The sequence below is a fragment of the Bufo bufo genome, chromosome 7, assembly GCF_905171765.1.
Source record: "Bufo bufo chromosome 7, aBufBuf1.1, whole genome shotgun sequence".
Classification (NCBI taxonomy): domain Eukaryota; kingdom Metazoa; phylum Chordata; class Amphibia; order Anura; family Bufonidae; genus Bufo; species Bufo bufo.
In genome coordinates this window covers 223,345,159-223,370,159 of record NC_053395.1, presented here as the reverse complement: position 1 = coordinate 223,370,159, position 25,001 = coordinate 223,345,159, and the positions used below count along the sequence as shown (strand labels likewise).

At 45.1% G+C, this 25,001-nt stretch overlaps 1 protein-coding gene across 13 annotated transcripts in view; it reads right to left on the bottom strand.

The window, feature by feature from the left end:
* TNS1 (tensin 1) overlaps positions 1–25,001 on the bottom strand; it is a 423,340-nt gene that overhangs the window by 207,043 nt on the left and 191,296 nt on the right. The window lies entirely within an intron of this gene.

Here is a 25,001-nt window from a genome sequence, read left to right as displayed (position 1 = left end):
GTCCTGTGGCCAGGTGGGAGGGAGCACAGCTGGGAGAGGTGGAGGCAGGAGGGGCCTCACCAGCAATTCCTTCTCTAGTTCTCTTCCACATGTTATAAAATAAAACTGTACATGCAGCTGGCTTCCTGTCTGTTAACCTTGTCGCTGCCGGGCCTGGTATCCGAGACCGCTCACTTTGCAAATTTGTGGCTTTGCTTTTAAAGTCTTGGGAATTTAGATCCATGGTAATGGAAAGACTGAGATGGTCCACTAATCAGCAAAGGCTATGCTGCTTTCTGCAGGGGTCTACCCAGTGGAGTAACTTGAAGCGCCTTGGCCCCAGCGCAAAATTTGCACACCCCTACACCCACCATTGGCCATTTGTGGCAGAAGGGCCTTAACCTCCCCCCAACCCCTCAGACACCAGGACCCTGGGTACTACAACTACCTTTGCACCTCCTATAGCTATAGGCCCAAGTCTATCGATGGGGCATGTCATCCGTGTGGGGTGGAAATTACCTAACTGCCCAACGACTAAGCCTGCTGCTGGCACTGCTGCCACTTGTTCTAGAATATAAATGTCTCCATGTCTCAATATAGAAGAAGAGAAGAAACATCCGCTGTTCACTCAATGTGTAGGAAGAGAAATAGTGGCCCTGGCCACCAGATGGCGCTCACAACAGATTGTATATATGGAGATTACTGACTGCAAGTTTCTAATGAAGCTGCAGGTTTAGAGCTTCCAGTGAAACGGCAGGTTCAGGGCTCAGAGGGTGTTCTTCGTGAAGCTTCAGGTTCAGAGCTCAGAAGGTGTTCCTCATGAAGCTTCAGAGCTCAGTGGGTGTTCCTTGTAAGGCTTCGGGTTCAGAGCTCAGATGGAGTTCCTCGTGAGGCTTCTGTCACGGTCCCTTAGGTGACTGGTGTCAGGAGATCAGAGAGACTGGCTGAGCGTGGAGGAATCTAACTGCCTCCTTGATTTCTCTTTGTTCAGTGTTGATAGGGTTAATCACCACTTCCCTTTTCTCAGCTGTTACTCAGTGGTCATCACTTCTACCCCTTATAGTCTGACCCCACCCTTCTGACTATGCGGTAGATAGCTTAATTTGGGTTTGGCTGAGCTGGTGTCAGGTCGTCTCTGGTTTTCCTGTTCTTCCATCTCTACTGAAGTTAAGTGTCACATTTGTTTGTATTTGTTATATTCCCTGTTGTTGTATCTGGGCCTAAGACAGAGACTTCCATTCATCCATCTGGGGAGGAATGGGTTGTCTCTGGTCCTAAACTTATTCCAGGCCCTTAGGGTCCATTCACACGCCCGCAAGTGTTTTGCGGATCCACGGATTCGTGGATCCGCAAAACACGGACATCGGTAATGTGCGTTCCGCATTTTGCGGACCGCACATCGCCGACACTTAATAGAAATTGCCTAATCTTGTCTGCAATTGCGGACAAGAATAGGACATGCTCTATTTTTTTCGGGAACGGAATTGTGGACCCTGAAGTGCGGATCTGCAATTCCGGATCCGGGTAGCACATCGTGCAGCCCCATAGAAATGAATGGGTCTGCAATTCCGTTCCGCAAAATGCGGAACAGAATTGCGGATGTGTGAATGGGGCCTTATAGGGAAATCAGGGCCTAGGTATCCAGCATATGAATATTCCTACCTTTAAAGTCTATTCATATTGATAGGTAGTTAGGGCCCGGATTAGGGTAGTCTAGGAGGTGACCTGTTACTGTCCCTTTTCCCTCTTGTGTTCAGTTTCCCCCCCCCCACACTGATCGTGACAGCCTCAGGTTCAGAGCTCAGAGGGTGGTGAGCGCGGTGACGTCAGCACAGGTCCTGCTGAATGAAGATAGAAGATCCTTCTATCTTCATTCAGCAGGACCTGCACTGACGTCACCACGCGATTATGTCATCAAAGGTCCTTTTGCAGGTCCTGAAAGAAGAAGAAAGAAGACGATGCCGACTGCTCGATCAAGTGCATGAGGTGAGTTATGTTTTTATTATTTTTTAACCCTCAATTTACATTATACTTAGCATTCTGTATTAAAGAATGCTATTATTTTCCATTATAACCATGTTATAATGGAAAATAGTAAAATCTACGGACCACCAAACCCAAACCCGAACTTCAGTGAAAAAGTCTGGGTTCAGGTCTGGGTACCACATTCAGTTTTTTCTCACGTGCCTGCAAAACGCATTGCACTCTCATGGAAAAAACTGAACATCGGAACGCAATTGCAGACAAAACTTGCGTGCCTACTCGCGCGGGTTTTCCACAATGCACCCTGAACGCACCCGGCCCTCACTCATGACGCCCGTGTGAAAGAGGCCTTATATATATAAGAAGAAAAACTACCACAAGAGGACACAGTTTTAAATTAGAGGGGCAAAGGTTTAAAAGTAATATCAGGAAGTATTACTTTACTGAGAGAGTAGTGGATGCATGGAATAGCCTTCCTGCAGAAGTGGTAGCTGCAAATACAGTGAAGGGGTTTAAGCATGCATGGGATAGGCATAAGGCCATCCTTCATATAAGATAAGGGCCGGGGGCTATTCATAGTACTCAGTATATAGGGCAGACTAGATGGGCCAAATGGTTCTTATCTGCCGACACATTCTATGTTTCTATGTTTCTATGTTTCTATATCCGATCCTGTCACGGTCTGGACTTCAGGACGATACATTTTACGTGCAGAATGATACATTATAAAAAAAACTATCAAGACAGGAGACAGCTTTGTCCTGCTGATGTGTTTATCTCACAGTTTCTAGGCTGGATACAATTGTGACAAAGCCTCAGCTGTTAGAAGCATTAGATTTGTACAGAATGCCTTCACTGCCAGCAAGCAGAGATCTTGAAAATAGTGAGAAATTAAAACACAAAGTTTACAGAAAGTTGCAGAAATGTTCATGGAACAATCATTAAGCTGATAGAAACCAGTAAACGTCCTGAGTGTAAACACACCCGACCAGCAGCAAAGTGTCCTGGAAAAACTGCAGTAAAAGCGACACACCCGACCGACGCAAAGCGCTGCCGTTCACCCCCAGCCAAGCACCTGAGCTCCTTTATGGGCAAATTCCGACCTCTGGGAGAGGACTGAGAATAATCTCCGTGGCATTCCACCCCCCCAGGTGAAATTCTTCCATATTCCAATGACACGGAGCAGGGTTAGAGGGGGGCCACGTCATGTGCCCCCCATCTCTGCTGGAACGGGGGGGGGTCAGGTCATCCTGCTCCTCGTCATTCAGCACAGACCACAACATTGCTCAGGGTTAATGACAAACATCTTTATTAAAGTTTTGTCCGGGTCAAGTGTAGAAGAGACTTCTCAGGTAATGTCAAATCCATCACTCATGGGCAACATATAATAAAAGGGGTCCTCCCATCTTACATGTGCAAAGTGGAATACCCCTTTAAGAGTATATCCCACTCATACCATCCATGGAGTCACTTTCTATTCAGTCATTTTCTGATTATTATATGACTATTCCTAGGAACGCTGGGTGACAACAGGAACTACATTATAGGTTCTATAGTGGCGGCTTTTTATCAGTTCCTGGGAAAGCTGGGTGATGAGTAACCCAAATGGCATTACAGCTCATGTAGGGAACATTTACTTCTAGGAAAGATGAGTGGCAACAATGTTTCAAGTCCAGTGGAGGTCATCATATATGCTTGCTTTTAGGAAAGCTGGTAGTATTGAGCGAATCGCACTCCACAAAGTGAAATTCGATCCGTGATTCGCCGTGAAGCCGAATTTCCTCGTGCTTCGTGCCAGCAAATCTATTTTCCCTGAATGGCAGTAAAAACTATTTTTTTTTAAAAAATCATACTTACCTCCTGCGTTTAAGCGCCAAGAGCCGGCTGCCGCCAAGAGCAGGTCGCGCGAGATTTCGCGCTAGATCTTTAATAAGGATGGCAGCAGCCGTCAAATGGATAAGTGTAAGAATGATTTTATTAAATTTTTATTTTTTTCCCATTGTGTTATTGCTGTCAGATGCCATGAACACAGCATCTGAGGGGTACAATGACGGGGGGCAGTGCAAATTGCGGTCCCCAATGCACGGAATGGCCCACCTACGGCCGTGTGAATGAGCCCTAACGATGATTAAAAAAAAAAAAAAGTGTATGAAGGTCACCAACAAGATACCTTTAAAAATCAAGATCAAAGGACAAAATAACCGTAAGGCGATCTCCTAAAGTTCAACATCATGAGAGTCTCTACCTCAAAAGTCAGAATCCCCCAAAAACTCAAAAATCCCATCTAAAGATGGAACTCCCCTTTAAGAGCCCATGAACATGATGGTCGGTCCTGTAACATCTCTGCCCGTTTAACAAGAATCGTCATCAGTAAATCACAACATGGTGTTAATTGTCTTCACCTAACATCTCGGGCCAAGAAGACGTCCACAAGTGTTAGAAGGAAAGTAAAACCGCACCATGCACTCGTACTGAGAGCTATAAAACGACCATGCCAGAGGTGAATTCTCACCAATGTGAGAACACAGCATCATGGGAACCTGCTAATCCCAATAAAAGGCCGAGGGCCGCAGTGCGCAACAATCGGCTGGATGTCACTTAAAGGGAAGCTCCTTCTATAAGGTATTCAAACATGGATGAAGTTAGCATTAGGAGTAATAAAAGAAAACAAATATAAATTACCCCAATATTATGTCATATTCCTGAATGGCTTGACTGATTCTGGAACTACCATAGAAGTCAACGGAAAGAGCTATGCCCAGGAATAGACACTTCTTCAGTCATTCTCCACCTAAATATCATGGCTAGGAAGAGAAAGCCTTTAAGGAACCCCATCCCAGAAGTGGTACCCACATCTATCAGACATATTTGCCATACCTTGTGGACATACCATAAATATCTAGGATGTCAGTATCCCTTTAAGGCCACAATGATGATTCCACTTTGCTACATTCTCTAGTTTGTACAGACTTTGTACAGATGAACAATCATTGACCACATAATATTCTGCAGCTCCTAGGAGGTCTCCATTAGCAGTGAGGAGACTGGGGATCATTAACGTCCAGCATCATCCACGGTCACTTATCTCACCAGGGGGTCAGTCAGTAACGCCTCCTCCTTCACTCATTGCCTTATTGTTATTATTATTATGACTCAAGCTTTTAGGCAAAAAAAAAAAGAAACTCGTGGGAAGATTTCCACTTCCAAAGCGCTGGATCCAGACAAGCCCCATGTGGGTACAAAGTACTGTTAGAAAACGTTATCTTGCCCACATTGCCAAATTTAATTAATGGTTTCAATGCATACATTGGCAAAAGGGAAAGACGATATACTGTGTCTGTACAAACCAACGCAATCCTGATTATCAATCACTAAAAACTGAAGGACAGGTAAGGTGAATCCAGCCTGGTTTACAGGAGCAAAATATCTGTGTTCTGTTTGGTTTGGAAAATATTGCCTAAATATTTATAAAATACACCGTATAGCATCAGGAAGAACCCACATGGCAAAAAGAAAGCTAATTACATACTGCACCCTATGTAGAGTAATTACGATAATACTGCTCCTATGTACAGGAATATAACTACTATAATACTGCTCCTATGTACAAGAATATAACTACTATAATACTGCTCCTATGTACAAGAATAGAATTACTATAATACTGCTCCTATGTACAAGAATATAACTACTATAATACTGCTCCTATGTACAAGAATATAACTACTATAATACTGCCTCCTATGTACAAGAATATAACTACTATAATACTGCCTCCTATGTACAAGAATATAACTACTATAATACTGCTCCTATGTACAAGAATATAACTACTATAATACTGCCTCCTATGTACAAGAATATAACTACTATAATACTGCTCCTATGTACAAGAATATAACTGCTATAATACTGCTCCTATGTACAAGAATATAACTACTATAATACTGCTCTTATGTACAAGAATATAACTACTATAATACTGCTCCTATGTATAAGAATATAACTACTATAATACTGCTCCTATGTACAAGAATATAACTACTATAATACTGCTCCTATGTACAAGAATATAACTACTATAATACTGTTCCTATGTACAAGAATATAACTACTATAATACTGGCCCCCAGACTGGAGACTCTTTTCATAGGTAAGGTTCAGATCCCACTGCTCATGAAACATGAGTTGTCAGGGAAAGTGATTCATGACTTGCAGTAAATCTGACACTTTCCCTGATGCTCTAGGAGAGGCGCTGTCGTCTCCTTCTCAGTATGACATGCAGAATATCTATGAAGATTTCAGGTTACCGCCTGAGGTGATCGTGTGAGAAGACACATTAAGCGGCTCCATATCGAGCTCAGAGGAGAACCAGCTGTTTCATCCCTCGGGTCACCTCACCAACTCATCGCCTCAGAGTTGTCAGAATATCAGCAGATGATGAAGGAGGAAGTGGAATTAACTTTGAGTCTTTGGTATCAACATTTGGACAGGAGCTTGAGAGTAGGTAGGTCCTACAGGTAGGTCACTAGTAGTAATCAGAAACAGAAGTCTCACTCTGCAAGTAGCAACATCACATTGGCCAAGACATGGAGGGTCTGGAGCTGCAGACATTTATAGACTGTGCAAATGCGCAAGGGCCCATAGGGTAAGGGGGCCACAGATTCCCTACCACAATGGCCTGATGATAGGGAAAACCTTCAAAAGGGCCCCTAAGGCCAAGCAGGTCTCCCAACTCCAACTCTCATCTTCCGACCATTACTGTGCAGCCAGAAGACTTACATGTCTCAAAAAGGTGCCACTGTGGGTGAAATACTGAATCTCCTTGTCTCCTGCATTCAGTTTCTCCACAACTTGGTCATAGGAGCCTCCCACAAAGCAATGCCATGATTTAGGGGAGGAGGGGGTTAAACACATAACTTGTCCCCCTACAGCAATGCAGAGCCAGCTGTCAATGGTGGCCCCATAACACAGCCAGCCTACAGCAGTGCCCCCCTAAAAACCAGCACGCAACAATAACCCTTCAACACACATAGCCCGCCATAATGCCCCCATAATATAGCCAGCCTATAACAGTGCCCCGTTACATGGCCACCCTAAGACAAATGCCACATAACATAGCCATACTATAACACAGTTCTCCCATAAGATGGTCATACTACAACAGTGACCCCATAATATAGTCATACTACAACAGTGCTCCATAACAGGGCCATCCAAAGACAAATACCACATAACATAGCATACTATGACAGTGCCCTATTACATGGTCATCCTAAGACACAGACCGCATAACATAGCCATAGTACAACTGTGCCCACATAACATAGTCAGCCTACAACAGTGACCCCTTAATGTAGCCAGCCTACAACAGTGACCCCATAATATAGCCAGCCTACAACTGTGCCCATATAACATAGTCAGCCTACAACAGTGACCCCATAATATAGCCGGCAAACAACAGTGACCCTATAATATAGCCGGCCTACAACTATGCCCACATAACATAGCCGGCCTACAACAGTGACCCTATAATGTAGCCAGCCTACAACAGTGACCCCATAATATAGCCAGTTTACAACTGTGCCCACATAACATAGCCTGCATACATGAGTGACCCCATAATGTAGCCAGCCCACAACAGTGACCCCATAATATAGCCGGCCTACAACAGTGACCCCATAATATAGCCGGCCTACAACAGTGACCCCATAATATAGCCGGCCTACAACTGTGCCCACATAACATAGTCAGCCTACAACAGTGACCCCATAATATAGCCGGCCTACAACAGTGACCCCATAAGATAGCCAACCTACAACTGTGCCCACATAACAAAGCCGGCCTACAACAGTGACCCCATAATATAACCCGCCTACAACAGTGACCCCATAATATAGCCGGCCTACAACAGTGACCCCATAATATAGCCGGTCTACAACATTGACCCTATAATATAGCCGGCATACAACAGTGACCCCATAATATAGCCGGCGTACAACAGTGACCCCATAATATAGCCAGCCTACAACTGTGCCCACATAACATAGCCGGCTCACAACAGTGACCCTATAATATGGCCGGCCTACAACAGTGACCCCATAATATAGCTGGCCTACAACAGTGACCCCATAATATAGCCAGCCTACAACAGTGACCCCATAATATAGCCGGCCTACAACAGTGACCCCATAATATAGCCAGCCTACAACAGTGACCCCATAATATAGCCGGCCTACAACAGTGACCCCATAATATAGCCAGCCTACAACAGTGACCCCATAATATAGCTGACCTACAACAGTGACCCCATAATATCGCCAACCTATAACAGTACCCCTTTAATATAGCCATGATACAAAAGGGCCCCATAACATAGCTATACTACAACAGTGACCCCAGAACACAGCCAGCATGAATCCGTGAGCCCATAATATAGCCATACTACAACAGTGACCCCATAATATAGCCAGCCTACAACAGTGACCCCATAATATAGCCGGCCTACAACAGTGACCCCATAATATAGCCATACTACAACAGTGACTCCATAATATAGCCATACTACAACAGTGACCCCATAATATAGCCATACTACAACAGTGACCCCATAATATAGCCAGCCTACCACAGTGACCCCATAATATAGTCGGCATACAACGGTGACCCCATAATATAGCCATACTACAACAGTGACCCCATAATATAGCCAGCCTACCACAGTGACCCCATAATATAGCCATACTACAACAGTGCCCTCAAAACACTGCCAGCATGAGTCTGTGACCCCTTAACAAAGCAGGATTGCATCAATGGCACCACAACAGAACAAACTTGCAACAGACTAAGCATACTGCATCATACACAGTACCCCAGTACCCCACATGCAGCCCCCGGACCTGTGAGATATGGAGAGACCGCAGCCTGTAGGGTGACATGCAGTGGCTTGAAATGACAGCTTCCCACCATCTCACCCCACACGGTGCCCTCATGCCAAGCAGTGAAATTAAACTGCAAGTGAACTCCCATAAACATAGGCGGCTCCACTGGTTCTAATCCTCATCAACAGTCCATTCATTAATGTAAATCTCCAAAGCTGTCAGAGGCAGAATCCAGCGCCAACCTGCGCCAAAGATCCCTGCCAGAGACACATAAATCCCTGCAGCTACTGCAGAAAACCAAAACCGCTTCAAGACGCAGCTTGTTGTCTCAGAAATAAAAAACTTGCACCATTACAAAACCTCTAAGCCGGAGCAATGTGCACCGAGGACAAGGTATGTAAAGTATACATGGCAGGCTGGGACTGGGCACACACAGGACTATCATACCGCACATTGTGCTGGAGTCCAATAAATAACAGGTAAGTGACAGGTTCATTCTAGGGTGGAGATAGATAGAGTTACACACAACACGTATGAGCCGAGAAACCGTAGTCAGAGAGGACCTCATCCTTATCTACAGGAGGCAGTATTATAGTAGTTATATTCTTGTACATAGGAAGCAGTATTATAGTAGTTATATTCTTGTACATAAGAGGCAGTATTATAGTAGTTATATTCTTGTACATAGAAGGCAGTATTATAGTAGTTATATTCTTGTACATGGGAGCAGTATTATAGTAGTTATATTCTTGTACATAGGAGCAGTATTATAGTAGTTATATTCTTGTACATAGGAGCAGTATTATAGTAGTTATATTCTTGTACATAGGAGCAGTATTATAATAGTTATATTCTTGTACATAGGAGCAGTATTATAGTAGTTATACACTGCGTGCAGAATTATTAGGCAAATGAGTATTTTGACCACATCATCCTCTTTATGCATGTTGTCTTACTCCAAGCTGTATAGGCTCGAAAGCCTACTACCAATTAAGCATATTAGGTGATGTGCATCTCTGTAATGAGAAGGGGTGTGGTCTAATGACAGCAACACCCTATATCAGGTGTGCATAATTATTAGGCAACTTCCTTTCCTTTGGCAAAATGGGTCAAAAGAAGGACTTGACAGGCTCAGAAAAGTCAAAAATAGTGAGATATCTTGCAGAGGGATGCAGCACTCTTAAAATCGCAAAGCTTCTGAAGCGTGATCATCGAACAATCAAGCGTTTCATTCAAAATAGTCAACAGGGTCGCAAGAAGCGTGTGGAATAACCAAGGCGCAAAATAACTGCCCATGAACTGAGAAAAGTCAAGCGTGCAGCTGCCAAGATGCCACTTGCCACCAGTTTGGCCATATTTCAGAGCTGCAACATCACTGGAGTGCCCAAAAGCACAAGGTGTGCAATACTCAGAGACATGGCTGAAAGACGACCACCACTGAACAAGACACACAAGCTGAAACGTCAAGACTGGGCCAAGAAATATCTCAAGACTGATTTTTTAAGGTTTTATGGACTGATGAAATGAGAGTGAGTCTTGATGGGCCAGATGGATGGGCCCGTGGCTGGATTGGTAAAGGGCAGAGAGCTCCAGTCCGACTCAGACGCCAGCAAGGTGGAGGTGGAGTACTGGTTTGGGCTGGTATCATCAAACATGAGCTTGTGGGGCCTTTTCGGGTTGAGGATGGAGTCAAGCTCAACTCCCAGTCCTACTGCCAGTTTCTGGAAGACACCTTCTTCAAGCAGTGGTACAGGAAGAAGTCTGCATCCTTCAAGAAAAACATGATTTTCATGCAGGACAATGCTCCATCACACGCGTCCAAGTACTCCACAGCGTGGCTGGCAAGAAAGGGTATAAAAGAAGAAAATCTAATGACATGGCCTCCTTGTTCACCTGATCTGAACCCCATTGAGAACCTGTGGTCCATCATCAAATGTGAGATTTACAAGGAGGGAAAACAGTACACCTCTCTGAACAGTGTCTGGGAGGCTGTGGTTGCTGCTGCACGCAATGTTGATGGTGAACAGATCAAAACACTGACAGAATCCATGGATGGCAGGCTTTTGAGTGTCCTTGCAAAGAAAGGTGGCTATATTGGTCACTGATTTGTTTTTGAATGTCAGAAATGTATATTTGTGAATGTTGAGATGTTATATTGGTTTCACTGGTAAAAATAAATAATTGAAATGGGTATATATTTGTTTTTTGTTAAGTTGCCTAATAATTATGCACAGTAATAGTCACCTGCACACACAGATATCCCCCTAAAATAGCTAAAACTAAAAACAAACTAAAAACTACTTCCAAAAATATTCAGCTTTGATATTAATGAGTTTTTTGGGTTCATTGAGAACATGGTTCTTGTTCAATAATAAAATTAATCCTCAAAAATACAACTTGCCTAATAATTCTGCACTCCCTGTATTCTTGTACATAGGAGGCAGTATTATAGTAGTTATATTCTTGTACATAGGAGGCAGTATTATAGTAGCTATATTCTTGTACATAGGAGCAGTATTATAGTAGTAATATTCTTGTACATAGGAGCAGTATTATAGTAGTTATATTCTTGTACATAGGAGGCAGTATTATAGTAGTTATATTCTTGTACATAGGAGCAGTATTATAGTAGTTATATTCTTGTACATAGAAGCAGTATTATAGTAGTTATATTCTTGTACATAGGAGGCAGTATTATAGTAGTTATATTCTTGTACATAGGAGCAGTATTATAGTAGTTATATTCTTGTACATAGAAGCAGTATTATAGTAGTTATATTCTTGTACATAGGAGGCATTATTATAGTAGTTATATTCTTGTACATAGGAGCAGTATTATAGTAGTTATATTCTTGTACATAGAAGCAGTATTATAGTAGTTATATTCTTGTACATAGGAGTAGTATTATAGTAGTTATATTCTTGTACATAGGAGGTAGTATTATAGTAGTTATATTCTTGTACATAGGAGGCAGTATTATAGTAGTTATATTCTTGTACATAGGAGCAGTATTATAGTAGTTATATTCTTGTACATAGAAGCAGTATTATAGTAGTTATATTCTTGTACATAGGAGGCAGTATTATAGTAGTTATATTCTTGTACATAGGAGCAGTATTATAGTAGTTATATTCTTGTACATAGAAGCAGTATTATAGTAGTTATATTCTTGTACATAGGAGGCATTATTATAGTAGTTATATTCTTGTACATAGGAGCAGTATTATAGTAGTTATATTCTTGTACATAGAAGCAGTATTATAGTAGTTATATTCTTGTACATAGGAGTAGTATTATAGTAGTTATATTCTTGTACATAGGAGGTAGTATTATAGTAGTTATATTCTTGTACATAGGAGCAGTATTATAGTAGTTATATTCTTGTACATAGGAGCAGTATTATAGTAGTTATATTCTTGTACATAGAAGCAGTATTATAGTAGTTATATTCTTGTACATAGGAGTAGTATTATAGTAGTTATATTCTTGTACATAGGAGCAGTATTATAGTAGTTATATTCTTGTACATAGGGTGCAGCATTATAATAGTTATATTCTAGTACATAGGAGGCAGTATTATAGTAGTTATATTCTTGTACATAGGAGCAGTATTATAGTAGTTATATTCTTGTACATAGGAGCAGTATTATAGTAGTTATATTCTTGTACATAGGAGCAGTATTATAGTAGTTATATTCTTGTACATAGAAGCAGTATTATAGTAGTTATATTCTTGTACATAGGAGTAGTATTATAGTAGTTATATTCTTGTACATAGGAGGTAGTATTATAGTAGTTATATTCTTGTACATAGGAGCAGTATTATAGTAGTTATATTCTTGTACATAGGAGCAGTATTATAGTAGTTATATTCTTGTACATAGAAGCAGTATTATAGTAGTTATATTCTTGTACATAGGAGTAGTATTATAGTAGTTATATTCTTGTACATAGGAGCAGTATTATAGTAGTTATATTCTTGTACATAGGGTGCAGCATTATAATAGTTATATTCTAGTACATAGGAGGCAGTATTATAGTAGTTATATTCTTGTACATAGGAGCAGTATTATAGTAGTTATATTCTTGTACATAGGAGCAGTATTATAGCAGTTATATTCTTGTACATAGGAGCAGTATTATAGTAGTTATATTCCTGTACATAGGAGCAGTATTATAGTAGTTATATTATTGTACATAGGGGGCAGTATTATAATAGTTATATTCTATTACATAGGAGGCAGTATTATAGTAGTTATATTCTTGTACATAGGAGCAGTATTATAGTAGTTATATTCTTGTACATAGGAGCAGTATTATAGTATTATATTCTTGTATGTAGGGGACAGTGTTATCCATTTATATTTTTCAAGTACAGGAAAAGCTCTCCAGCTATATATACAGTACAGACCAAAAGTTTGGACACACCTTCTCATTCAAAAAGTTTTCTTTATTTTCATGACTATGAAAATTGTAGATTCACACTGAAGGCATCAAAACTATGAATTAACACATGTGGAATTATATACATAACAAACAAGTGTGAAACAACTGAAAATGTGTCATATTCTAGGTTCTTCAAGGTGCTTTGATTACTGCTTTGCACACTCTTGGCATTCTCTTGATGAGCTTCAACAGTCTTGAAGGAGTTCCCAGAGATGCTTAGCACTTGTTGGCCCTTTTGCCTTCACTCTGCGGTCCAGCTCACCCCAAACCATCTCGATTGGGTTCAGGTCCGATGACTGTGGAGCCCAGGTCATCTGGCGCAGCACCCCATCACTCTCCTTCATGGTCAAATAGCCCTTACTTTCAAAGTTTTCCCAATTTCTCGGCTGACTGACTGACCTTCATTTCTTAAAGTAATGATGGCCACTCGTTTTTCTTTACTTAGCTGCTTTTTTCTTGCCATAATACAAATTCTGACAGTCTATTCAGTAGGACTATCAGCTGTGTATCCACCTGACTTCTCCTCAACGCAACTGATGGTCCCAACCCCATTTATAAGGCAAGAAATCCCACTTATTAAACCTGACAGGGCACACCTGTGAAGTGAAAACCATTTCAGGGGACTACCTCTTGAAGCTCATCAAGAGAATGCCAAGAGTGTGCAAAGCAGTAATCCAAGCAAAAGGTGGCTACTTTGAAGAACCTAGAATATGACATATTTTCAGTTGTGCATTTATCACGTAGATTAAGTTAATACAAGCCACTTACTAATGTACTGTGATTGTCTATATTGCCCCCTTTGCTGGCTGGATTCATTTTTTCCATTGCTTAATACACAGCTCATTTCCAGGGGACACAGCAACCGCATCAGCACAGATATGAGGTGGCTGTGACGTTATCTGCTGCGCATGCGTGCCTATGCATGCTCCTACGGTCCTGGCCAACAGAAAGTCTGATGCCTTTTCATATGGTGTGCAGACACGACCACCGCTACTGGATTGCAGGGTGGTCATAACCCCTTAAAGTTAGCAGTGTATAATATGATGGAAAAATGCTTTATGTCTACATGATAAATGCCGTTTGCTGAAGTGAGACCACCCCTTTAATGTCCTTTGAGACCACCCCTTTAATGTTCTGAGCTGCTGCCTGGTATCATCGGAGCGGTGATGAAGGGCTCAACTAATCAACGCATTTCTCATCTCTGTGAGAAAGAGATCCGGCAGGATTAGAGGTGGCGGTATTATCTCCTGCTTACAAGAAACTGCCGGATTAACATTTTTCTTTTACTGTTTACCTTCTTCTATAAAATCCTTTCTGACAAGTGTAAGTAATAACTGCAGGAGGAGTGAAGGTTTCTAGGACTCGAGGACCCGGGATGTTAATCTCTTAATTACAGCAATTACTTCCACAGACAGTCTTCAGGTGAGGGCTGAGACGTCATCACGTATCGGTTACATCCCGCAAATTGTGCACTAATGTCATCCGTACAGTCAGGGCTCGTGAGCAAGAACATAAGGTCCCCGTGCTGCCGACCGCAAACAGTGAGCCGCAATAAACAAGCCCCGGCCGTGTGAATCCCGTATATCGGTGCGGACCCAATGACATGAATGGGTCCACGATCTGCTGGATAGGGCATGTCTTATCCTTGGGCTTCCGATCCATGCCTCCGCAAAAGCTAGGACATGTCCTTCCTCCGGCCGTATCTTGCCGATCGCGGACCTATTCAAGGCAATGGATCCGCATTTGCAGCACAGACCATATGCCCATATATTGCGGACCTGTCGTTTGCGGTTTGCAGTACCGGACCAGAGCCCTTACTTTCATGGGCATGAGCTCGCTCTTAGGTACAGTGCGCTCCATTCACAACCAGAGCTGCAGGCATAATTCTGTCACTTTTAGCAGACTGAAGCCGTCCATTTGTCACGTAGACGGCCGTTGGATGCAAATGATTTCATTACCTGCCCATCAGCAGAATACAGGACGTCTGAATGGACCCTTAGGCCTCATGCACACGACCGTTGTTGTGTTCCGTTCCGCAAAACGGGGTTCCGTTTTTCCGTTATCCGTTTCCGTTTTTGTTTCCGTGTGTCTTCCTTTATTTTTGGAGGATCACCAGACATGAAGGAAAGTAAAAAAAAGTCTAAGTCAAGTTTGCCATGCAAATGATACGAAAAAAAATGACGCGGATGACAATCTTGTGTGCCTCCGCGTTTTTTCGCGGTCCCATTGACTTAAATGGATCCGCGAACCGTTTTCCGTGAAAAAAATAGGACAGGTTATATTTTTTGGACGGACTGGAACCACGGATCACGGAGGCGGATGACAAACAGTGCATTAGCCGAGTTTTCAACGGACCCATTGAAAGTCATAAAATCACGAAAAACGGAACAACGGACACGGAATAAAACAACGGTCGTGTGCATGAGGCCTAACTCTGGGATGCTGCTTCCTTCGCCATTTTCCTTTTTTTTTTTTTTAAGCATTTTTGAGAGGTTTTTGTGTTTCATCACATGCACTTTTCATGGAGCTCGTCAGCAAGCCTAGATCTTTTCTAGATGAAAGTCTGCGCCTTCTCTAATAATAACAGCAATAAACCCACCAGGTGTGAATGCGGCCGTATAGAGGAAAGGGCCCGTCCCTGTAAGATGCGGATCAGCAAGAGCAGCGCTCAGGGGTTAATGGCTTCGAGGTGCCTACTGCATTTCAATTCTTTCCAAACACCTTCTCGGTTTCAGGCCACTTGACAAACATGCTGATGTAATTAGCTCAGGGCGGCCTCCGTGGCTCTGAACGTGGAGTCCAATAACAGAGGCCGTCTGTGAATGAAGACATGTGCAGCCAAGGCCGACTGTGCGTGATACAGCCCGCGGGAAGCCAGTGTTATGGGGGGTGAGGGGTGCAAGGGCACTCCAGATGTGTAAGCGCTGGTGGACGGGCACAGTATCACACATCATGGGCTTAGATACAGCAGCTCGGCAGACAGTATCACACATGATGGGCTTAGATACAGCAGCTCGGCAGACAGTATCACACATCATGGGCTTAGATACAGCAGCTCGGCAGACAGTATCACACATGATAGGCTTAGATACAGCAGCTCTGCATACAGTATCGCACATGATGGGCTTAGATACAGCAGCTCTGCATACAGTATCACACATGATGGGCTTAGATACAGCAGCTCGGCAGACAGTATCACACATGATGGGCTTAGATACAGCAGCTCAGCAGACAGTATCACACATCATGGGCTTAGATACAGCAGCTCGGCAGACAGTATCACACATCATGGGCTTAGATACAGCAGCTCGGCAGACAGTATCACACATCATGGGCTTAGATACAGCAGCTCGGCAGACAGTATCACACATCATGGGCTTAGATACAGCAGCTCGGCAGACAGTATCACACATCATGGGCTTAGATACAGCAGCTCGGCAGACAGTATCACACATGATAGGCTTAGATACAGCAGCTCTGCATACAGTATCGCACATGATGGGCTTAGATACAGCAGCTCGGCAGACAGTATCACACATCATGGGCTTAGATACAGCAGCTCGGCAGACAGTATCACACATGATGGACTTAGATACAGCAGCTCGGCAGACAGTTTCACACATCATGGGCTTAGATACAGCAGCTCGGCAGACAGTATCACACATGATGGGCTTAGATACAGCAGCTTGGCAGACAGTGTCACACATGATTGGCTTAGATACAGCAGCTCGGCAGACAGTATCGCACATGATGGGCTTAGATACAGCAGCTCTGCAGACAGTGTCACACATGATGGGCTTAGATACAGCAGCTCGGCATACAGTATCACATATGATAGGCTTAGATACAGCAGCTCTGCAGACAGTATCACACATGATGGGCTTAGATACAGCAGCTTTGCAGACAGTATCACATGATTGGCTTAGATACAGCAGCTCTGCACACAGTATCACACATGATGGGCTTAGATACAGCAGCTCGGCAGTGTCACACATGATGGGCTTAGATGTCAGTGTCATTATCCTGTACCCCAAGTGTCAGTGTCATTATCCTGTACCCCAAGTGTCAGCGTCATTATCCTGTACCCCAAGTGTCAGTGTCATTATCCTGTACCCCAAGTGTCAGTGTCATTATCCTGTACCCCAAGTGTCAGCGTCATTATCCTGTACCCCAAGTGTCAGTGTCATTATCCTGTACCCCAAGTGTCAGTGTCATTATCCTGTACCCCAAGTGTCAGCGTCATTATCCTGTACCCCAAGTGTCAGTGTCATTATCCTGTACCCCGAGTGTCAGTGTCATTATCCTGTACCCCGAGTGTCAGTGTCATTATCCTGTACCCCGAGTGTCAGTGTCATTATCCTGTACCCCAAGTGTGAGCGTCATTATCCTGTACCCCAAGTGTCAGTGTCATTATCCTGTACCCCAAGTGTCAGCGTCATTATCCTGTACCCCAAGTGTCAGTGTAATTATCCTGTACCCCAAGTGTCAGTGTGTCATTATCCTGTACCCCAAGTGTCAGTGTCATTATCCTGTACCCCAAGTGTCAGTGTGTCATTATCCTGTACCCCAAGTGTCAGTGTCATTATCCTGTACCCCGAGTGTCAGTGTCATTATCCTGTACCCCGAGTGTCAGTGTCATTATCCTGTACCCCAAGTGTGAGCGTCATTATCCTGTACCCCGAGTGTCAGTGTCATTATCCTGTACCCCAAGTGCGGAGGCACGTACAGTAAACCCACGGAAGCACTCCGTAGGGCTTCCGTGGGCTTCCGATCCGCGCCTCCGTTCCGCATCTCCCGGATTGTGGACCCATTGAAGTGAATGGGTCCGCGATCCGTGATGCACACGGCCGGTGCCCGTGTATTGCGAGACCCGCCGTAAGAGTAGGACACACAAAAGGCTTAGATACACAGCTCAGCAGGCAGTATCACACATAATAGCCTCAGGTACTCTTGCCCGGCACGTAGTTAGACACACAAGAAGCTTAGATACACAGCTCAGCAGGCAGTATCACAAACATGAAAGGCTTAGCTATAGCAGCTAACAAAACAACATCACACATAAGATTAGATACACAGCTCAGCAGACAGTTGTACCTAGGCCAGGCTTAGATACCTCGCCAACATACAGAATCAGACATGACAGGCCTAGATACAGTAGCTCAGCAGCACAGTATCATACTAAACAGGTTTACATACAACTTTTTGATACACAATTTGAATTGCAATGTAATGGCTTCCCATACTCTAGTCACATTTAGAGCTGCATTCACCATTCTGCTTGACATACCAGGGATGCTTTAGCATTACTAAAACCTACTGGCATAGTCAGAACTGTAAGACTGGCATTTGAGAGGCAAGGATCATATCACAAGCACTTGGCATCACACCAGACAACATATTGGATAAACCTTTTGAATGCAGCTCTGGATGTGAGTAGAGTATAACACAGGAACATACCGGAGTGCGTGATCAGTTCTCATTCTGATATTTTAATGTATATGCAGCAGACTCTATACATGCGCCGTCTCCGTCTCTATTCATTTTTAAGAATTTTACCTGAAGCTAAAAAATGTTAAATGAAGACAAAAATGTTCAGTTATATTTGTAAAATATGAAACGTCTATAAATCACGACCTGACGCAGAGACTGGCCCCGAGGATGCCGCGCGGTGTCCGGAGCCGGTAACTCAAGTGATACGTAAAAGTGAAACTGTAAAAAGCTAAAAAATATCAAAAACTGAAATCTTCCTAATACTGGGGTGAAATGATGGTTGTGATACTTGACACCTGGGGTACAGGATAATGACTGACACTCGGGGTACAGGATAATGACACTGACACTTGGCGTACAGGATAATGACACTGACACTTGGGATACAGGATAATGACGCTGACACTTGGGGTACAGGATAATGACACTGACACTTGGGGTACAGGATAATGACACTGACACTTGGGGTACAGGATAATGACGCTGACACTCGGGGTACAGGATAATGACGCTGACACTCGGGGTACAGGATAATGACACTGACACTGGGGGTATAGGATAATGACTGACACTTGGGGTGCAGGATAATGACACTGACACTTGGGGTACAGGATAATGACACTGACACTGGGGGTAGAGGATAATGACGCTGACACTTGGGGTACAGGATAATGACACTGACACTTGGGGTACAGGATAATGACACTGACACTTGGGGTACAGGATAATGACACTGACACTTGGAGTACAGGATAATGACTGACACTCGGGGTACAGGATAATGATGCTGACACTTGGGGTACAGGATAATGACACTGACACTTGGGGTACAGGATAATGACACTGACACTTGGCGTACAGGATAATGACACTGACACTTGGGATACAGGATAATGACGCTGACACTTGGGGTACAGGATAATGACTGACACTTGGGGTGCAGGATAATGACACTGACACTTGGGGTACAGGATAATGACACTGACACTTGGGGTACAGGATAATGACGCTGACACTTGGGGTACAGGATAATGACGCTGACACTTGGGGTACAGGATAATGACACTGACACTTGGGGTACAGGATAATGACACTGACACTTGGGATACAGGATAATGACGCTGACACTTGGGGTACAGGATAATGACACTGACACTTGGGGTACAGGATAATGACACTGACACTTGGGGTACAGGATAATGACACTGACACTTGGAGTACAGGATAATGACTGACACTTGGGGTACAGGATAATGACACTGACACTTGGGGTACAGGATAATGACGCTGACACTTGGGGTACAGGATAATGACACTGACACTTGGGGTACAGGATAATGACACTGACACTTGGGGTACAGGATAATGACTGACACTCGGGGTACAGGATAATGACACTGACACTTGGCGTACAGGATAATGACACTGACACTTGGGGTACAGGATAATGACACTGACACTGGGGGTACAGGATAATGACACTGACACTCGGGGTACAGGATAATGACACGCTGACACTTGGGGTACAGGATAATGACGCTGACACTTGGGGTACAGGATAATGACGCTGACATTTGGGGTACAGGATAATGACACTGACACTTGGGGTACAGGATAATGACACTGACACTTGGGGTACAGGATAATGACACTGACACTTGGGGTACAGGATAATGACGCTGACACTTGGGGTACAGGATAATGACACTGACACTTGGGGTACAGGAGGCACCACAAGAGAGCTCAGTGCACAAAATATTTTTACAGCTTCCATTGTTTTGAATGGAAACTGTATAAATTCCTATGCACTGAGCTCCCTCTAGTGGTGGCTGCAGTTGAATCATGTATGATATTAAGAAATGTGGTTTTGTTAAAGTGTCCTCCACTTAATAAAAAAAAGAAACAAAAACAGTCAGAAATCTCACTGGGGGCACACCATGTGTTGCTAAGTGGCCCTGTGAGATCTCGCCCCTTACCCCCATCATCACCCCCCTACACCCCTGTCGTGCACACTCTTTCCCTGCCATCTCCGCCCCGTGCTCGGCTCCGTTGCCTCCATTTCTGGAGTTCTGCTTTCCTTTCTTGCCCTCTGACAATTGCTCTGGCTTTCGTTAAGAGCAGAACAGAGTGTTCGGACTTATAAATCTTGGCGTCCTGTATCTGCTCTGGCGCGGCGCCCGTCATCGGCATGTTTAATATTGTACAAAATGGCCTCTAACTTCAGATTTATAAAAAAATATTCTGCAAACACAAGCTTCAAGTCTGGCTTTTCCCCAGCATTGGTGGAGCATGGTGCATGAGTCTGCACACGGTATATACGATATGGTAAAGGAGCCTACTATAGCTGGAACCGCGTTGCGGTTTATAATGCAGCGCACAGGCGGCACAGTCATATGCGCTTTAACTGCAAGCTGATTAGAGGTGTTCCTCCACCTACAGTTTGCTTTATATGATTTGCATCATTGCTTATGCTCCAGTCACATCCAGAGCTGCACTCAAGGTTACCCTGGTTAAACATACTATGGTCTCCCTGCACAGAGCAGTCAGCGCTGCAGGTGCATGAGCAGCACAGAGGACTTGGAGCACCTCTCTGTTTAACCTGCTGTTTACTGATCCAAATGTTGAGGCTAAAAATAGCCGAACGCTGAAAATCATGTGTTAACCACCTCAACATGTCGATGACATCATTGATTTACATTGCCTGAGCTAAAAAATAGCGTTTCCCAGGATCCAACCCATAACTGTTCCATATATGACCCTGTCCTGTCTCTGCGCTGTGATTACTGGCCGCGCCATATGTGTACAGCCATATAAAGTATAATCCAGAGCCCTCATCATCACCAAAAATGCTCCAGATCTCCAGGCTCCACCCCTTATCAAGGCTCCACCCACAAGTCTATGTCCACTGGTTTCTTATTATGAATTATAATATATGTATCATAAATAAAATTACATAGTAACAATAATTTCCACCATTAATGTCTAAACCGCTGGTAACAAAAGTGAGGACACCCCTGAAAATGGCCAAAGTGTGCCCAATTAGCCATGTTCCCTGCCCGATGTCATGTGACTCGTTAGTGTTACAAGGTCTCAGGTGTGAATGGGGATCAGGTGGGTTACATTTGGTGTTATCGCTCTCGCACTCTCTCATACTGGTCACTGGAAGTCCAACATGGCTCCTCATGGCAAAGCACTCTCCGAGGATCTGAAAAAGAGAATTGTTGCTCTACATAAAGATGTCCGAGGCTATAAGAAGATCTCCACCACCCTGACACTGAGCTCCAGCACGGTGGCCAAGACCATCCAGCAGTTTAACAAGAAAGGTTCCACTCAGAACAGGCCTCGTCGTGGTCGACCAAAGGAGTTGAGTGCACGTGGTCAACGTCATATCCAGAGGTTGTACGAGTGCTGCCAGCATTGCTGCAGAGGTTACAGGGGTGGGAGGTCAGCCTGTCAGTGCTCAGAGTCATATCCAGAGGTTGTATGAGTGCTGCCAGCATTGCTACAGAGGTTACAGGGGTGGGGGGTCAGCCTGTCAGTGCTCAGAGTCATATCCAGAGGTTGTATGAGCGCTGCCAGCATTGCTGCAGAGGTTACAGGGGTGGGGGGTCAGCCTGTCAGTGCTCAGAGTCATATCCAGAGGTTGTATGAGTGCTGCCAGCATTGCTGCAGAGGTTACAGGGGTGGGGGGTCAGCCTGTCAGTGCTCAGAGTCATATCCAGAGGTTGTATGAGTGCTGCCAGCATTGCTGCAGAGGTTACAGGGGTCGGGGGTCAGCCTGTCAGTGCTCAGCGTCATATCCAGAGGTTGTATGAGTGCTGCCAGCATTGCTGCAGAGGTTACAGGGGTGGGGGTCAGCCTGTCAGTGCTCAGAGTCATATCCAGAGGTTGTACGAGTGCTGCCAGCATTGCTGCAGAGGTTACAGGGGTGGGGGTCAGCCTGTCAGTGCTCAGCGTCATATCCAGAGGTTGTACGAGTGCTGCCAGCATTGCTGCAGAGGTTACAGGGGTCGGGGGTCAGCCTGTCAGTGCTCAGTGTCATATCCAGAGGTTGTATAAGTGCTGCCAGCATTGCTGCAGAGGTCACAGGGGTGGGAGGTCAGCCTGTCAGTGCTCAGAGTCATATCCAGAGGTTGTATGAGTGCTGCCAGCATTGCTGCAGAGGTTACAGGGGTCGGGGGTCAGCCTGTCAGTGCTCAGCGTCATATCCAGAGGTTGTACGAGTGCTGCCAGCATTGCTGCAGAGGTTACAGGGGTCGGGGGTCCGTCTGTCAGTGCTCAGCGTCATATCCAGAGGTTGTATGAGTGCTGCCAGCATTGCTGCAGAGGTCACAGGGGTGAGGGTCAGCCTGTCAGTGCTCAGCGTCATATCCAGAGGTTGTATGAGTGCTGCCAGCATTGCTACAGAGGTTACAGGGGTGGGGGGTCAGCCTGTCAGTGCTCAGAGTCATATCCAGAGGTTGTATGAGCGCTGCCAGCATTGCTGCAGAGGTTACAGGGGTGGGGGGTCAGCCTGTCAGTGCTCAGAGTCATATCCAGAGGTTGTATGAGTGCTGCCAGCATTGCTGCAGAGGTTACAGCGGTGGGGGGTCAGCCTGTCAGTGCTCAGAGTCATATCCAGAGGTTGTATGAGTGCTGCCAGCATTGCTGCAGAGGTTACAGGGGTCGGGGGTCAGCCTGTCAGTGCTCAGCGTCATATCCAGAGGTTGTATGAGTGCTGCCAGCATTGCTGCAGAGGTTACAGGGGTGGGGGTCAGCCTGTCAGTGCTCAGAGTCATATCCAGAGGTTGTACGAGTGCTGCCAGCATTGCTGCAGAGGTTACAGGGGTGGGGGTCAGCCTGTCAGTGCTCAGCGTCATATCCAGAGGTTGTACGAGTGCTGCCAGCATTGCTGCAGAGGTTACAGGGGTCGGGGGTCAGCCTGTCAGTGCTCAGTGTCATATCCAGAGGTTGTATAAGTGCTGCCAGCATTGCTGCAGAGGTCACAGGGGTGGGAGGTCAGCCTGTCAGTGCTCAGAGTCATATCCAGAGGTTGTATGAGTGCTGCCAGCATTGCTGCAGAGGTTACAGGGGTCGGGGGTCAGCCTGTCAGTGCTCAGCGTCATATCCAGAGGTTGTACGAGTGCTGCCAGCATTGCTGCAGAGGTTACAGGGGTCGGGGGTCCGTCTGTCAGTGCTCAGCGTCATATCCAGAGGTTGTATGAGTGCTGCCAGCATTGCTGCAGAGGTCACAGGGGTGAGGGTCAGCCTGTCAGTGCTCAGCGTCATATCCAGAGGTTGTATAAGTGCTGCCAGCATTGCTGCAGAGGTTACAGGGGTGGGGGGTCAGCCGGTCAGTGCTCAGAGTCATATGCAGAGGTGGTATGAGTGCTGCCAGCATTGCTGCAGAGGTTACAGGGGTGGGAGGTCAGCCTGTCAGTGCTCAGAGTCATATGCAGAGGTGGTATGAGTGCTGCCAGCATTGCTGCAGAGGTTACAGGGGTGGGGGGGTCAGCCTGTCAGTGCTCAGAGTCATATGCAGAGGTGGTATGAGTGCTGCCAGCATTGCTGCAGAGGTTACAGAGGTGGGGGGTCCGTCTGTCAGTGCTCAGCGTCATATCCAGAGGTTGTATAAGTGCTGCCAGCATTGCTGCAGAGGTCACAGGGGTGGGAGGTCAGCCTGTCAGTGCTCAGCGTCATATCCAGAGGTTGTATGAGTGCTGCCAGCATTGCTGCAGAGGTTACAGAGGTGGGGGTCAGCCTGTCAGTGCTCAGCATCATATCCAGAGGTTGTACGAGTGCTGCCAGCATTGCTGCAGAGGTTACAGGGGTCGGGGGTCAGCCTGTCAGTGCTCAGCGTCATATCCAGAGGTTGTATAAGTGCTGCCAGCATTGCTGCAGAGGTCACAGGGGTGGGAGGTCAGCCTGTCAGTGCTCAGAGTCATATGCAGAGGTGATATGAGTGCTGCCAGCATTGCTGCAGAGGTTACAGAGGTGGGGGGTCCGCCTGTCAGTGCTTAGCGTCATATCCAGAGGTTGTACGAGTGCTGCCAGCATTGCTGCAGAGGTTACAGGGGTGGGGGGTCAGCCTGTCAGTGCTCAGCCCCATATCCAGAGGTTGTACGAGTGCTGCCAGCATTGCTGCAGAGGTTACAGGGGTGGGGGTCAGCCTGTCAGTGCTCAGCGTCATATCCAGAGGTTGTATGAGTGCTGCCAGCATTGCTGCAGAGGTTACAGGGGTG